This window comes from Mauremys reevesii, linkage group 1 (genome assembly GCF_016161935.1).
Source record: "Mauremys reevesii isolate NIE-2019 linkage group 1, ASM1616193v1, whole genome shotgun sequence".
Classification (NCBI taxonomy): domain Eukaryota; kingdom Metazoa; phylum Chordata; order Testudines; family Geoemydidae; genus Mauremys; species Mauremys reevesii.
Window position 1 is genome coordinate 54,591,702 of NC_052623.1, and position 18,364 is coordinate 54,610,065.

Sequence of the window (18,364 nt, forward strand, 5' to 3'; positions counted from 1 at the left end):
TTTTTCTCTCAACTGTACAAAGTAAACAAACTGAAAAGGATCCTCTTTTTTCTATGTCTCTTTCAGTTATAGCAAGTTAATTGTTACTTGTAATAATTACAAGTAGAAGATGTCCAGAGAGAGAATGTTTTTTAATATTGCCAATGTCCCTTTAAAATTATATATATATATATATATATATATATATATACACACACACACACACACACACACACATTCTCTCATGCCTCAGCAGAAAGGGGCGAATTGTAAGGTAGCAGTTAAGGCCAAATACACAATCCATTTTGGTCTGGGCAAAGTAATAGCATATTTTGCTTTCAGTGTTTGTGATTTAAAATAAGACCATTACCATTGCTTTATAATTGATTTTTGTGGTTATTTAATCTTCACTTAAAAGAGCAAAGCAATATCACTCTCTCCCAAGCATGTGAGTCAGTCCCTCATAATGCACTCTGATTCTTAGTGTATGAGACACTTTGTTATGCTACAGTTCTTCTATTGAGATCTCAGTGGAAGTGCCTGACACAGCCCATTTCATTATGTTACAGTTTAATGGGTTGATTGTTCTATTTAAATAGTTAGTGTCAATATACTCATTTCAGACTAGTGGTTTCAACTGAGTCGAACCATTGACATAGCAAAACATTGTATACAGTGTACCTGTGTCAGCCCCAGGATATTAGAGAAACAAGGTGGGTGAGGTAATATCTTTTATTGGACCAACTTCTGTTTTGAGCTTTTGAGTTTACACAGAGCTATTCTTCGGGTCAAGAAGCAGCTCTGTGCAAGCTCCAAAGCTTGTCTCTTTCATAAACTGAAGTTGTTCCAATAAAAGATATTGCCTCACCCACCTTGTCTCTCTCATAGCAAAACATTATCAATCTTCCCGGTGCTTTATCTTGCAGTCTTTCCAAATATTTTTCTCCAAGTTGCAAGGGTCAAATTCAGACCTGAAGAGTAAATTGTGTGCAACTTCTGAATTAGGTTCTAAGAACAAATCTGTGAGAGAAGTTCATTTACAAGGTGAATATATTCAAAATCAGCCTGGGCTTGAATTTTATGAATTCATCTTTTAGGCTCTATCTATGCTACCAATAACTCAGTACTTGAACTGGGGCAAGTCACTTTACTTCTCATAGCTTCAGTTTACCCAGGTTTAACATAGAGATATAATTATTCACCTACTTCACAGAGCATCGAGGTTTAATTCATATTCAAAAGGTGCTTTCAGAGACTCAAATGAAAAGTGCTACGAAAGAGCCAAATACCATCATATTATTATTAACCTTTGAATTTTAATGATGTCTCTATACATATATTCAGGAATTTGGCTCACATCTATGCACATTTAATTAAACTTAACCCTACTTTACTAATCATTTCAATTTGCATTTTGTCAGTTTTTCTAGCCCGAGTTTGCTGAAACTCTCTACCCCATAATATTCAAGCAGTAACTGTTTGGGATGGTTTGAAAAGGCAGTTCAAGATTTTTTTGCCATTAACGTTTTGCTATTAACGTTCTGATGTCATTGTTTGATTTATTTGTGTTAGTGGATTAAAGCAAGGCAACTGAAAACATAAGCTAATAGTGAAAAATAAAATAGTTACAAACTTTGAGAATAAGGGTACATAAAAAAAGAATTGGATCTAGGAAGGAATAGGGGCTGTTTCTTCTCAAGTGCTTGTCCCTATTTGTATTCCACACATGGGCATGCATGCACACCCTGAGCCCAAGTCTGGAAATTCTTCAACGCAGTGTCTGTTGGCCCACACATGCGCAGTAGATCTCCTTGTGCTCCTGACCTAGGATATAAGTGGCAGTGAAGGTCAACACCTCTCCACTTCCTTCTTTCTTACGGCTGCATGGCCTGAGTCTGAGTTTTGCCCTCTGTCACTTAGTTGTATAACCTGCAAAGAAAGAAAATATTTGTAAATGGTTATATATTTTAGCTTAGTAGTTAAAGTTATAGTTAGCACAGAGAATTTCTTTCCCTCAGTTGAGGAACCCCTCCCCAGCTCCAGGACTATGCCCAGAGTCCCAGGATTCAATGATTTCATCTCCTGCCCTCGCTCCTTCTCCATCAGTGGCAAACATCAACAGTGCCTGTACTATCTGGGTGAGGCACATAGATTGTGCACTTTGCAGAAATGTCACTCCTTCCCACCCAGAACTCAAGCAGCCTGGGAGCTGTGCCTATGAAAGCATCTGATGGACAAGGCTATGAGGCCCCTCTCCAGTCCAGGCCAAGGAGACCTCCCTATACATCAGCCTCAGCTGACCAGCAATGCCCCTCCAAGCACATGTCTTGGAGCACAGCCTTCAACATCTAAGCCTAAGGACTCTTTTTCTATGGTCCTCATGAGAATAGAGGGCATTTTCAGGGGTGCAAGGATAGATCTCCTTCAAGAACTGTCCATAAGAAACATGCTTCCTCTCTGAGCCTATCCAGGTCAGGTGAGACATCACATATGGAATCTAAGGAGCCAGCTCTACTGAAGATCCCCAGACTAGAGGGCAAGGTACATGAAAAGAAAGATCTGCCAGTTCCGTCGGTCAGCTTGGTACTGAAACATAAGGACAGACATTCATTGGTTCCATCTACCTGTGCTGGTCTGGATCCATTGTCGGTACCGCCTCATTCAGCTAAAGAATGTCCAGCTGCCACAGATGTGCCAGGTCCTCCACATTTGACTGTTGGAACCCCTTGGACACCAGGGCATATAGAAATATACATAACACCAGAGGATATGTTTCTTCCTTATCCACAGTCTCTACTTCTTTCCAATGCTGCCTTCCTGAGGGATGTCCTTCCTCTGAAACAAGAGTCTATATCAATGTCCAGGAGCCATCCCATCTCCAGCCATTTGGCAGGAGTGTCCCAGTACCAACAGCCCCACTGCTACCACTGGAACAGTTTTCAGACTTGGATGAATTAGAGGAAATAGCTGCACCAGTATCTCCACGGAGACACTCTACCCCCAACAGACAGTCGAGGGGTTATGATTGCCATTTCTCTGTGTATGACCCCCCAGGGACCACTGGTACCGATTCTCTTGGGGACCCCAGCAACCGATTGATCCATCTTTCTGGCTTTATTAGGGTCTGTGAGATACTTGTGGCAAGAGTCCACACCCTTCTCAGGAGTTGTATCACTTCTCCTTCTCTCGATAACTGGTTCTGTTGGTGTATAAGGAGGAATAGCCAGAACCGGAGCCACAGGTACTGACAGATCCCTCTTCATCGTCCCCAGATGACGTGGTCAATCTTTCTTTGCCTGTTCCCCAGATCACCACCAGCAATACCAGGAGCTGGACCTTTGGCAACTCAACATTTTTATTCAAAAGCTGAAATTCTGGATGATTATGTTGGCATCAATAATCTCCTCCCTTCAGGAAGGGATGTGGTTTTGCAGCTCTTGACATGAAGGACATGTATTTCCATGTGGACATTCACCCATCATACAGGAAGTTCCTGTGTTTTACAGTTGGCCAAGAATATTTCCAATTTCAGGTCCTCCCCTTTGGGCTCACGACAGCACCCAGAGTATTTATGAAGGTTTTCTCTGTGGTAGCAGACAATAAACTTTATAGGGGCGAGGACAGACTTGGTTTCTGCCAGAGCATTCCTCTCTGCATATGGGTTTCATACAATGAGCAACCTGATTTCATGCATTACCCACAGACCATAAGCTACTTTCCACAGGTGTCTGTCACTGTAAGACCACATGGCTGCATGCACCTACGTTATGCCGTTTCCTATACACCACTTGCTGTGTCTGCAAGTTTGGCTCCAGTCAATCTGTCAGATGAACAAGGACCACATCAACTCCACAGTGTCAGTTCCCACCAGAGTTAACTCCTTCCTTGCTTGGTGGTCAAATCCAGAAAGGGTCATGGTGGGGGTTCCCTTCAGCCCTCCCATGCCCATGCCTCCCTCCTGTGGTGGGGTGGTCACCTGGACAATGACACTGCTCAGGATACCTGGACCCCATGAGAAGCCAGGCTACATATAAACATACTGGAACTAAGGGCCAACTGACTTGCTTGCAATGCCTTCCTTCCACTTATATGCTTACTCCATACACAGATAATGTCAGTCAATATCACCACGGTGGTCTATATAAACAAACAGGGAGGAGCAAGATCTCGCCCCCTCTGCCTCAAGCCCACAGACTTTGGAACTAGTGCATCAGGAATGGCATCACGACACAGGACGCACACTTCCCTGGTATTCCCAACTCCTTTGCAAACAAACTAAGCAGAAACTTCTTGGCAGACCATGAGTGGGAAATTACAGATACAGTCCTAAGTGAGATATTTACACAATAAGATTCTCCACTATGGGACCTCTTTGTGTTCCAAACAAACAGAAAGCTACCTCTATATTGTCCCAGGAGCCATGGGTCAGGACTCCCAGGGTGACGCTCTCCTGCTGTCATAAGAACATAAGAAAGGCCGTACCGGGTCAGACCAAAGGTCCATCTAGCCCAGTATCTGTCTACCGACAGTGGCCAATGCCAGGTGCCCCTGAGGGAGTGAACCTAACAGGCAATGATCAAGTGATCTCTCTCCTGCCATCCATCTCCATCCTCTGACGAACAGAGGATGGGGACACCATTCTTACCCATCCTGGCTAATAGCCATTTATGGACTTAGCCACCATGAATTTATCCAGTCCCCTTTTAAACATTGTTATAGTCCTAGCCTTCACAACCTCCTCAGGTAAGGAGTTCCACAAGTTGACTGTGCGCTGCGTGAAGAAGAACTTCCTTTTATTTGTTTTAAACCTGCTGCCTATTAATTTCATTTGGTGACCCCTAGTTCTTGTATTATGGGAATAAGTAAATAACTTCTCCTTATCCACTTTCTCAACATCACTCATGATTTTATATACCTCTATCATGTCCCCCCTTAGTCTCCTCTTTTCCAAACTGAAGAGTCCTAGCCTCTTTAATCTTTCCTCATATGGGACCCTCTCAACCCCTAATCATTTTAGTTGCTCTTTTCTGAACCTTTTCTAGTGCTAGAATATCTTTTTTGAGGCGAGGAGACCACATCTGTACACAGTATTCGAGATGTGGGCGTACCATGGATTTATATAAGGGCAATAATATATTCTCAGTCTTATTCTCTATCCCCTTTTTAATGATTCCTAACATCCTGTTTGCTTTTTTGACCGCCTCTGCACACTGTGTGGACATCTTCAGAGAACTATCCACGATAACGCCAAGATCTTTTTCCTGACTCGTTGTAGCTAAATTAGCCCCCATCATGTTGTATGTATAGTTGGGGTTATTTTTTCCAATGTGCATTACTTTACATTTATCCACATTAAATTTCATTTGCCATTTTGTTGCCCAATCACTTAGTTTTGTGAGATCTTTTTGAAGTTCTTCACAATCTGCTTTGGTCCTAACTATCTTGAGTAGTTTGGTGTCATCTGCAAACTTTGCCACCTCACTGTTTACCCCTTTCTCCAGATCATTTATGAATAAATTGAATAGGATTGGTCCTAGGACTGACCCTTGGGGAACACCACTAGTTACCCCTCTCCATTCTGAGAATTTACCATTAATTCCTACCCTTTGTTCCCTGTCCTTTAACCAGTTCTCAATCCATGAAAGGACCTTTCCTTTTATCCCATGACAGCTTAATTTACGTAAGAGCCTTTGGTGAGGGACCTTGTCAAAGGCTTTCTGGAAATCTAAGTACACTATGTCCACCAGATCCCCCTTGTCCACATGTTTGTTGACCCCTTCAAAGAACTCTAATAGATTAGTAAGACACGATTTCCCTTTACAGAAACCATGTTGACTATTGCTCAAGAGTTTATGTTTTTCTATGTGTCTGACAATTTTTTTCTTTACTATTGTTTCAACTAATTTGCCCGGTACCGACGTTAGACTTACCGGTCTGTAATTGCCAGGATCACCCCTAGAGCCCTTTTTAAATATTGGCGTTACATTAGCTAACTTCCAGTCATTGGGTGACTTGGATGAACGGCCTAAGATATGCCTTTCCTCCCATTCCCCTACTTCCGTAAGTCATGGGGAAGATACATTGAAACAGTGCCAACATCCTTCTCCTAGCACACTACTGGCCAAGACAGTTTTGCTTCATGGAACTTCTAATGATGTCTGCCCACCTACCAATCAGGATCCTCCCATTCCCAAATCTGCTAATCCAAGAAGGGGACAGGGGGTGGGAAATAAGGCATCCCAACCTGAGCTCACTCCACCTCACAGCCTGATGGATGTCGGAAGTAGAACACTCATGCTTGGCCCCACTTTGTAACAGACTTAACCAAAGTAGAAAGGACTCAAATAGAACCTGCTATCTGGCCAAATGGAGATTTTTTCAGACTGGCACAACTCCACCAACATTCTACAGAGTATCCCAATTGTTCTAGACTATCTCCTCTCCCTGAAGACATCAGGTCTTGCTATTAGTTTACTGCAAGTACAGCTAGCAACGCTAAGTGCCTTCCTCCCCCAGTGGAAGGATGTTCCATCTTTACTCACCATACCACCACATGGTTTATGAAAGATCAGATCAGGATCTTCCCACTTGTGCTTAAACCTACACCTCAATGGAACCTTAACCTCATCTTGTTGACACTCACAGGCCCACCTTTTGAACCCATGTCAACATGTGCCATGATGCACCAGTCCATGAAGGTGGTGTTCTTAGTGGCTATCACAGGAGGGTCAGTGAGCTTAGATCCGACATGGTGGATCCTCCTTATATAATGTTTCATAAAGAAAACATCCCAACTACACTTCAAATTTCTTCCCAAAATTGTATCTGAATTCCATATTAATCAAACAATGCCTGTATTTTTTTTCCCAAACCCCATGCTTCCTCTAAAGACAAAGACTTCATTCCCTCAAAGTTTAGCATGCCCAAGCATTCTACTCACAAAGAACCAAACCTATTAGAAAATCACCGAGACTGTTTATTGCCATAACAGAGAGATCGTGTGGGCTAGCTATATCTTCCCAGAGGATTTCTAAGTGGGTTTTGGGATGCATCTTAGAGTGCGATAAGATAGCAAAAGTTCCTCACCCCTGGGGGTGTCACAGCTCACTCCATGTGAGCACAAACTGCTTCCTCAGCATCCTTATCTGAGGTTCTGCTGCAGGACACCTGCAGGGCAGCCACTTGGAGTTTTAGCCACATGTTCATGACACAGTACACTCTAGTTCATGCCTTGGCTGTGGACACAGCAGGGGCATCAGCAGCATATTTGTTACTGGCTTCCTTCCAGTTTGAACACTGCTTGCTAATCACCCATGTGTGGAATAAACATAGGGACCAGCACTTGAAGAAGAAGTGGAGGTTACATACAGTAACTGGATGTTCTTTGAGATGTGTGGTACCTATCTGTATTCCACTACCTGCCCTCCATCCCCTCTGCTTTGGAACCTGTTGGATTTGTGGTAAAATGAGGAACTGGAGAGGTGTCAAACCACACTGCTTCTTATACCCTCAGTCAGGAGAACAAGGAGAGCTACTGTGCATGTGCAGGCCAACAGACACTGCTTTGAAGAATTTCAGGACTCTGACACATGATGTGCATGCATACTCATATGTGAAATACAGATAGAGACCACACATCTTGAAGAATCTTCAGTTACAGTAAGTAAACTCCTTTTAAAATTGTTAATGCAGATGTAGAGATAAAATGAAGATGGGATTTCATTAGACCTTGCCTACTATTTGTACAGAAAGTGCGTTAGTGGCTCTGGTTACTGCAAATTAGGCCCTGCAAAGTCAAGAAAATCAAACAAATTTAGAAGACTGAGGGGTGGTGGCTAAACCTGTTTGATTTTAGCATTATGACACAGTAGGCAGGCACAAACAAACTATATGTAGGACCAAATCCTTTTGTTCTTATTCATATAACAGGATACTAACTAGATTAATATACTAACTGAATACTAACTAGAGAAAGATCAAAAGAAGAGCCTAAGAAAAGAAGCCTATAGAATGTATAATAAGAAAAATTAAAATTTCAAATTATACACACAGGTCCTTCCCAGGTCATTACAGAAGCTTTTTGTTTAGATTGTTGAAGACACAGTGAGACACACAACATAGATAAGAAAAAACTTAATTAACACCCAAATACTCAAACAAATATAAAAAAATCACAAAATCAAAAAAAAACAAAAAAAAAGTTAATTTTAATTTGCTCTTCACATATTATCATTATTCATCAAAAAAAAAACAAAGATAGAGCATACAGTGTGCAGGACTCACTGCACCCAAAAATTTTGCCAAAAATATTCAGATCTTATTATCTTTTTCTTTTATCTATTTCTACATTTCATATTTGACCAATAAAATAACCACCTGCCTCCTTGGTTTTTGCCCATGGTTGTGTGTGGTTCTGACACAGGAGACAGAGGACCCCCACCTTGAGCCGTGTCTCTGTCTTCCAGACACATTTTAAGAATGTATTTCCAGGACACATCTATAACTCATTCTCTACAACCTGTACATACATCACACCATGACTTTCAGGACCAGCATGTCACCAGTTTACACATACCTTACATGACACCTTTGGGATATATATTATGACAACAATGTTTTGGGGCAATGAGTCCTGATGTGAGCTACAGTATGGGGGGCTCTCTGCCAGTGGGCATGGGGGGTTTCTGGGGTCACAGTGTTATGCAGGTTGACCACAGTCCTATTTGTAATTGTTAACACAGGCTATTTGTGTCAATTAATTTCCTAATAAATCCTATGCATCAATGCGGTTATCTGTATAGTTACAGAACCTGCAAAAATACCTAAAATACTCTATTTCAAGCTTACTTATGCAATTATGCAGTTACCTATTTTTATTGCACTTAACTTGTTTGTCACATAGCATGAGAGTGCACCATTGATGACCTTATGTCAAACCCGTAGGCCTACTTCGGCTAACTAATTATCAAGCCTACCTCATTAGGACTCGCACTAATTACTTTATGCTATAGCAAAGCCCATTATTATTCATCATTTGAGTTCTTTTACTTACATTTCAGCTCATATTATTCTAAAAAGCATTTTAATATAATCTGTCAGTATTATACCTCTTAGCAGCATTATATTTATCTTGTCAGCAATATACCCCATGACATAATAGCAAGCTAATTAAATCCTTTTTTCTGAAGTCAAGACAGGATCATAGGTCAACAGATGACAATGTATTATTATTTACTACTATTTAAATGCCAGAAGTGTGCTCTGAACAGGACAAGACACAAATAACAATAGATGGCCCAAATTCTGCTCAGTGTTCTCCTGGTCGTCACAGGTCCCAGTCGAGTGCCCTCTCTTGGACACTCACTAGATTTCTGTGAGGAGATCCTGTGGTGGGATCACCAGGTGTTTTAAGCCTCCAGTGGCTGAACAGAGCCCAGCCACTGCGCCAAGCTTGGGGTCCCCAGGCACACTCTCAGTTACAGACCCTCTAGTGTGAGAGCAGAACCTGCTGGCCAGCTACCTACTCCTGGGCTCAGTGTTGACCCTACTGACTCCCCTGTTACTTAAACACAGAACTGCATCCCAGGTGTGAGCCTCGGGGTTACAGTGTAATTCTCTCATGATGCAAATAGTGATTGTAAAGCCTGTTACGCACATGGAGACACTTTGCACAGAGTTCTAACATCATTGCTTTTTTACTTAACAGATAAAGCACAAGTCAGTAGAGATTGCTTAGAAAACAATCAATACTCTAAACACAATGCCCCTCATTAGCCCACCCTTCCATTGGGTGGTGGTGGGGGACCATCTATGTTCAGGAAGATAGGTAGGATCCTCTGCCTCATCAGGCCCCTACTTGTTGGGTTGTTTCTTCCTCCTCTTCAGTGGGAGAAAAATGGGACTGTGAGTAAAGCAGCTCATGTCTTTTATAACTTTTATAAAGTGATAAACTTTTATAACTTTTGTCAGGTGATGTCCTGCTCAGCCCCTTCAGGGGATCTTAGACCTCTGCCAGGTGACTTTGTTGCCAAGGTGACCTCTTCCCTGACAAAACAGAGAAGACAAAAGGCTACACCTTCAAAATGGAGCGTGCAGTTTGGTAAAGACACATACAGAGAATTCATAATCTCACACTGAATCCATATTCCCCGATTATACCTCACGGGTGTAAATCTAGAGTAACATCATGGAAGTCAGTAGTTATTTGAGATTTATACCCATGTAACTAAACAGAATTGAATCTTACTCTTTGTCCCTAGGAACTTACTATCTAAAAGACATACCACTAGTAGCGAACAGTAGATGTGTTATAAAAGAATAAGAAGAAAGGAAAAATTTAAAGTGAAATTATACAGTAGGGTTTATGTTGCTATTTACCAGTTTTAGAGCATTTTCAGTGGTTAATAACCAGTTGCCAATCAAATGCAGATTCGATTTTTCACCCTTTGCTGTCACAAATGATGCAGTGATGGTCCAAATGGACTACAAAGAATAGTAGTTGTTTTTTTTTAAAAATGTTTTCCATAATTTCAATTCTGATCCTTTTTTTAAGGGTATGAGTTGCAGTACATTGATATTACCTACTAATTTCATGGTCCATGGTTGAACATAAGGCTATAATTCAATTGCGGTTTTTTTCTGATACTATAACAGCAAGAGCAGTGCTGATTTACATTCTTAGTATTCACTGAGGACTACATAGTGTTATTTATAACACAGGCAAAGGGATTTTGCAGGCACCTAGTCATTAGGTTATTTAAAGTCTGTCACGCTGGAGGAGAAGTCTTAATCCATGAGATGTAGGAAAAAAGGGATTACTGAGCATGAGATCTCAAAAGGCAGAGATTGGTGAGAACAAAATGTGCACAATGTGCTCATTTACCGAGGAACAGTCATTTTTACACAAATGAATAACGAGTGTATATATATTGTATTTCTTAAAAAATAAAAAAGCTCATTCATCAGAATGTGTGTGAGTGTATTCAAATAATTGTTTTGTAATTTATTTATAACAGAATATAATTTCCTTTTGAGAATACTAAGTGTAATCGAGTGGGCTGGGGCTCGACCCTCCTGGGGCAGGAGGGGAGCCACACCAACTCCTTACGCGTCCGCTGTCACCGTGGGCTGTGCAGCAGAAAACAGTACAATAAGCTCAGGCGCTTTGGAGCAGGGGCTGAGCAGCAAACAGTACAATAAGCTCAGGCCCTTAGGTGCAGGGGCTGAGCAGCAAACAGTACAATAAGAAGCTCAGGCCCTTTGGTGCAGGGGCTGAGCAGCAAAACAGTACAGTAAGAAGCTCAGGCCCTTTGGTGCAGGGGCTGAGCAGCAAAACAGTACAGTAAGCTCAGGCCCTATGGTGCAGGGGCTGAGCAGTAACCAGTCCAACAAGCTCAGGCCCTTTGGTGCAGGGGCTGAGCAGCAAAACTACCAGTAGGTGAAGAGGCCCAGGTCCTTACACCTGAGCTTTGGGTGAGGGGGAAAACTGCCACCTGTGCGTGGGGTGGCAGGGGGGACACAGGCCCACCCACTCCACTGTGTCCCAGCCCGGGGCCCTAGCAGCGGCTATCACCGCCGCTGGTCAGTGGGGTCCTGACCACAACACACTGACATCGGGACCTCTGCGTCTGCAGCCTGACAGGGGTCGGCTACCCCTGGGCTACTTCCACTTTCCCCCTCAGGGCCTACCTCGTCCGTGGCACCAGCTCCAGGCCAGTCAATCTGCATAGGCTCCTCAAGGCCCAGGCTTGGTGGCAGGTCTAGCAGCTCCTCGGGGAAGTCCGGCCAGGCGCGCTCAGGTGGCTCCTCCGGGTAACAGCAGGTGCGGGGGGAGCTCCGGCGGCTCCTCTTCATAGTGGGCACGGGGGAGTTCCAGCGACTCCTCCCAGTACCTGTCACGGGGAAGCTCCGGCGGCTCCTCGTCGTAGTGGGCGCGGGGAAGCTCCGGCCAGTCAGGACAGCTGCCTCGGGTCCTGGAGGGTTCCCAATCAGGAGTTCCCGCCGGTACGTCTGCTCCCGGCGGTGGCTGGGCTCCGACTGAGCTCTGGCGGCTAGCTTTTCTACTTCCTGTCCCGCCCCTTGGCTTCTGGGGGGGGGTGGGGACAGGTGGTGGTGGCTCCACCCACTTGGGTGCCTGCAAGGGCGCTCCCTCTGCCGGGCAGGAGGGGAGCCACACCTACTCTCTACACTAAGGAATAAAGATTACAAAAAATGAGTATTTCTTCTATTTTGTTTGTGTTGATTCTGGTGGATACCTAAATATTGATTGCAATTGAAATTCAGGAAAATAAGAAAACAGTTTCAAAATTACTGTAGGAAAAGGTAGGGAGAGATATGAAACCAATAACTCTCCTGAAATCAGTATCTGAGAGGAGGCATTTGCAACTTACAACTGTTGCAGTAGTTTTACAACCTCTCTCAATGTCATAGGGCTTGATTCTGCAAAATGCTGAGAGTTCTGGTCCTGATCTCACAAAGCACTTAAGCATGTAATCTCACTGAAGTAAATGGGGCTACTCACATGCTTCTAGTTAAGCTTTTATTTATGTGCTGGATCTGAGCTGGAGTATTCAGCACCTTGCAGGATCAAGCGATTAGTGAATGTCAGCCAACCAGGACAAGGGCAGTCTAGCCTAGTGATCGGAACAGGCATCAGCCGTAGTGGTCAGAGCAGGCTTCAGGAACCAAAGATTGAGGTCAGAGTCAAGTATTTGGAAGCCAGAGTCAAGGGTCAAACCAGAGGGAAGGAACTGGAGCAAGCAGAGCAGCAGGTAAGGAGAGGTTCAAGGCAGGGACAGGGCAGAGGCCAGGCCAGGCCAGTAACAAAGTAAAACATTGCTGGTGCAGTGGTGGGCATGAGAATTGCGCAGCCAGTGAGCTGCTGCTGATGATTTAAGATCTGACCTGCTTCCCTCACCCCACAGCCAGCCAATCACGTGGTGCGGCCATTCAAGCAGCCTGCTGCAGGCCAGCTGTACCGATGAGGCTGCCAGGACACTAGCTCTGTTGCAGGCCCTGATTCCTGACAGTGAGTGGGCCAAACTATGCACTCCTCAAAATCAAGGGAGGTCTTGCTCAGTCACAGACTTTAGCTCACCCTGAGTTGAATATTTAGACAATTGTTACCCCATAGTCTGCTTAAAAGCAAAATTTCCTTTAGTCAAACTACAGATGCAGACATATTAAATCCATAGAAAAGGTCCTAGGTCCCAATCCAGCCTCTTTACACAAATACAGCAGAATCGGTGTGGTTCTTCTGCATGTGGTGGGACAGTTAGAATTTGGGGAGCTCAAAGGTGGCATTTACACCATCACTACTCCAAGAAGCAAGCTGTGCAGGTTTTCAGGGCTTTGTGGGGGAGCACAGGTCAGAAAAGGAGCTGGTGGAGGGCTCACTGATCCATCACCACACAGGTTACTTGCTATTGTCTTCTGCAGAGCAGGGGTTCAGAAACGACAAGTACCACTCACCATGAATCAGCTTTATCCGTTTGAGAGATAAGATTCTTATCATCTTAGTCCCTGCAGAAACCTAATGAGAGGAGCCTGGCTAGTTTGACATGATGAGGGAGAACATAAATGACTGAAAATAGGTGGTTAGATGGAAGATGCCACTTCTACCATATAGCACCATTATTGTGGTGCTAGTGGAGGGTAATGTAATTAATGCCACTCAACATGTGTTTGTAGAAATTAGACCTTATTGAACTAACTTGGTAACTTTTTTTTATATGATTATGAGTTTGCTTGATAAAGGTAATAGTGTTGATGTAATATACTTAAATGTCTGTACGTCATTTGACTTAGTACCACACAACATTTTGATTAAGAAACTAGAACAATATAAAATTAACATGGCACATATTAAATGGATTAAATGGGCTAACTGACAGGTATCAAAATGTAACTGTAAATGATCGTCAAGCATATTTGTCTCTAGGGTGGGGGTCACACTGCAATTGGTCCTATGCTATTCAACATTTTTATCACTTGCCTTGTAAAATCTTGACTGAAAGTTTTCAGATGACGAAGATTGAGAGAGTGGTAAATAATGAAGAGGACAAGTCACTGATACAGAGTGATCTGGATCACTTGGTAAGCTAGGTTCAAGCAAACGTGTTTTACTACAGTCAAATGCAAAGCTGTACATTTAGGAAAAAAGAATGTAGTCCATATATACATGACAGGGGAAAGCGGTGACTCTGAAAAAGACTTAGGGTTCATGGTGGATAATCAGCCAAACATGCACTCCTAGTATGACAGTGTGGCCAAAAAGGCTAATGCATCCCTGGATGTTGGGCAATATTTTTGGCCCTGGTATGAATGGTACTGAAATACTGTGTCCACAGTTCAAGAAGGATGTTGAGAAATTGGAGAAAATTCAGAGCTGAGCCATGAGAATGATTAAAGGATAGGAAAACAAGCCTTATAGCTCAATTTATTTAGCTTATCAAAGAGAATGTTAAGGACCAGCTTGATTATAGGAAGTACTGACATAGGGAACAGAAATTTGATAGTAGAGGGCTCTTCAATCTAGTAGACAAAGTTGAAGTTAGCTAAAATTTGACGAGAAATATGATGCAAAATTTTAGCAGGGAGAGTAATTAACCACTGGAACATTTTATCAAGGGTTGTAGTGAATTTTTTATATCTGCAAACTTTTAAATCAAGGTTGGATATTTTTCTAAAAGATATGCTACAGTTCAAACAGGAATTCATCCAGGGAAGTTCTATTACAATATAATCAACCGCTCTCCTTGCTTTTGTCCTGGGCTACATTAAAACTGTTGCCTGCTAACCCACTTCACCTAATAACAAGAAGTAAAAATATTGCCTAACTCTGGTGGACTGAGGGCACTATGTTTGACAAACAGCCAAAATCTGTAGTATCTATTAAAAAGCTGTTTAGGATAGTCCACTGCTATCACTACTACCATATCTCCTCTTGCGGTCCACCATTCCAACCACAATTGTCCAGAACTGTGATGGGGTTAGGTTGTCCTTTAAAGGTAATAAGGCCTTAGGGTCAGCAATCTCTGTCCCATAGTTGTGGTTCTTTAAGAGCTGAGGAAGTCTGATTTAGGCAAAGATCTGAGAAATAGGAGATATGGGTAAAGAGGAAGCAGTCCTGGGGGCAAGTAGTACTTTATGGAGAGAAATTCATTACAGTTCCTTTAAGGACCTGGGATCAGGAGCCTTACAGAGCAGGGCAGGTCAAGACTCCCTTCTCACCCAACCAATCGGGGATGAGCTGGGGAAGGGGACTAGCATATATGCTGCCTTCTCCCTCATAATGGGCAGATACCAGCATGAGAAGGCTGCCTGTGCAACTCTATCAGCTTGAGGACTACTAGGGGAAAAGTGGCCAGCTGAAGGAGAAGCTGGTTAAGGCCTTGCTGCTGTCCTATATTACAGCCCCAGATCAAGGAGGAGAGCTGAGAGATGCCTATCTTAAAGGGAGAGACACAGGGGGCTGTCTGGAATACAGCCCCAGCTCCTGGAGGAGGCGGAGGATGAATTGCTCTTGTAAGGAGGGAAACTCAGAAGGACTGTTTGAAATATAGCCCTGCGTCTGTTACCTCTTGCCTGAAAGGAGCCTTTCCAAGGCATGTCACCTTATGGTAAGTTGCCTTACCTTTAAGACCTTGAGAACATGAACTTTTAGTACAGATACATAACTCAAATATTATCCATACCTTCATTTCACAATGATTATGATGACCAGTGAGCAACTGACTCTCAGTAGAGACCTCACATGCAACCTTTTGGTGAACTAATATGCATATATCTGACCCAGGGAATCCCCGTGCACCCTCAGTGCCCTCTGCCAGGAACTAAGTCCCTTTGCCAAGCACTTCAAAGACCCCTGACTTAATCTGGCACTACAGGAAGGAGCAATTATAACACTAGTTATTGTGTGTTAGCTATTTCACGGGAAACTAAATGTAGGATGATATTTGACAATCTTTTTTCCTGATTTTACTCTGATTTTTTTATCACTATCATCAAATATGGAGTAAAAAACTATGTACTGAAGTGAGCTGAAAGATCTGAAATCACATACATCTGCCAAGAAAAATGTAAATAAAATTCCCTCCACCTAATGGTTATTCTTTGGGTCCTTATTCGGTAAAGCATCTAAGCACATGCTTAAGTCCATCCCTGTTAGTACTTTAACACATGTTTAAGTCCCAATGCTTTAATGAGATATAATAATGTGTTTAAAGTGAAATATATGCTTAAGTGCTTTGCTGAATAGGGATGTTTCAGTGAATTGGGGTTTCAGTTAATGCTGATAGTATAGAGAGCCAAATTGTGGCTCTGAATACATGGGGATGGCTATCACCCAGGAGTCAGATTCTGATCCCCTTGAATAGTTCCTTTCTTGCTCCACAGAAGTCATTTGACTATTTATGATTTTAGATTTCAAAATCTGCACCATAGACTTCAAGTTGAGTAGCACACATAGGTAATAATTGGAGCTATACCAATCTCCTAGAACTGGAAGGGACCTTGAAAGGTCATCAAGTCCAGCTCCCTCCCTTCACTAGCAGGACCAAGTACTGATTTTGCCCCAGATCCCTAAGTGGCCCCCTCAAGGATTGAGCTCACAGCTCGGGGTTTAGCAGGCCAATGCTCAAACCACTGAGCTATCCCTCCTCCTTACACATGTATGCAAGAGTAGAATTTGGCCTTTAATGATTCCGATGACAAAAACCAAAACGTGTTTAACTTGCTTTTTAACATAAAGAGCTATTAGATGCACTTTAGAGGCTGTTTTAGATCTACTCCTAAATGCAGTTCAGTTATTTCTTTGCTTTTATAAAAATATTAAAATTACATTTTGTTAATAATTTAACAAACCCTGACTGCCACAAAATGTCTGCTAACTAAAGAAATGCAATTTTATTCTAATGAAATTTACCATAGCCTGACTTCAAACTGAACTTAACCACATTTTTTTTAAAAATCAGCTTGCCATTAAATAAAGGATATATTTATTAAATGTGGGTGTTAGATAATCAGAATTGCAGAATGGTTGCAAGCTGTGCTTTTTCATCCTAGATATTTACACCAACTCATTTTAGCTTCACGGCAACTGGGAAAGGAGTTCAATCAATAAAAATTAGTTTGGTGTAAAACTTGCACTTTTCAGACACACTTTTGATTTGAGATTTTTATATTTGCTATACTGCAGGCAACATTCAAACATAAACAGCCCAAATACCCACCTGAGTAAACTGTAAATGTCTTTCTGTCATGCCATAATAATGATTACTTTCAAGGGTTGGCAGTTGACAGTCCAACACAGTGTAGGCGGGATGAGTGAAAGCTGCTTCTCCCGCCTTCAGGCTGCAATGTACAGTAGGTTAGCATGATAAACAAGAGCAGAGAGGACAGATATAGAACATTAAATTATTGTCATTGGCTACAGAAGCCTTAAGTTTTTCTTAGGTGTGCTTTTATTTTTCAGTCGAGTTTCAACAGGAGCAAACCTTAGATTCATACACACGTAGGGCTGGAAGGGACCTTGAGAGACCGACCAGTCCATCCCCTCACCCTGAGGCAGGATTAAGTATCTGTAAATCATCCCAGACAAATGTTTGTCCACACGGTTCTTTAAAATCTCCAGTGACAGGGAATCCACATCCTCCCTAGGTAACCTGTTCCAGAGCTTAACTACCCTTATGGTTAGAAATCTATTCTAAATCTGCCTTGCTCAATCATTGCCTTCTAATTAACCCCAATGAGGCTGAAGTTTTAGCTACTCACTTCTTTTTTTCTTTTATTTTTCAAACTGATATTTCAGTGAACACATAAAACACAAAGAATAATATATTGTAAAATCAAACAATATTCAGTTAGATTGGCATTCACCCTCCTGAAGACAGCCTGCACAAAGACCTATCCAGAGACACTACTTAAATCCCAATTAATCCATAGGGGCCCAATCATAAGCTCCATTGAGCTATGACAGTTTGCACCAGTTGACAATCAGCTCCTAAGAGATGTGCTAATTGGGTACATAAAAGCTTAAGAATTTCACCCCAAATACAGTACTTGGCTAGATTTAAGCATTTAGGCCTGATCCTGCAACAATGGCTTATGCAGTGCCTAAACTATAGGCATATGAGCAATCCCACTGAAATCACAACAAAACCTTCTCAACTCAGATCTGGGAAGGTAACAAGCCAAATCCGTTCACCCACTGTATTATTTGTGGTATTTCTGTCTACCCAAATTACCCTGTTAATTATTTGGGATTTCCAAAATTACTGATTATTTTATAATTATATGGAATGACCCCAGTCTTACTTCCACTGAAGTCACATAGGTCCAGATCCTGAAAGGTATTTAGATGCCTAACTTCCATTGAAATCTATGG

The 18,364-nt window shown here is 42.4% G+C and overlaps 1 long non-coding RNA gene across 1 annotated transcript in view; it reads right to left on the bottom strand.

Moving 5' to 3' along the window:
- Nucleotides 1–376: 376 nt before the first annotated feature.
- LOC120392925 overlaps nucleotides 377–18,364 on the bottom strand; it is a 61,066-nt gene continuing 43,078 nt past the window's right edge. The window contains exons 2-3 of the long non-coding RNA XR_005591836.1: nucleotides 2,604–2,814; nucleotides 377–1,908 (exon numbers count right to left, since the gene is read on the bottom strand). This is a non-coding gene — a long non-coding RNA (uncharacterized LOC120392925). The remainder of the gene's footprint in view (nucleotides 1,909–2,603; nucleotides 2,815–18,364) is intronic.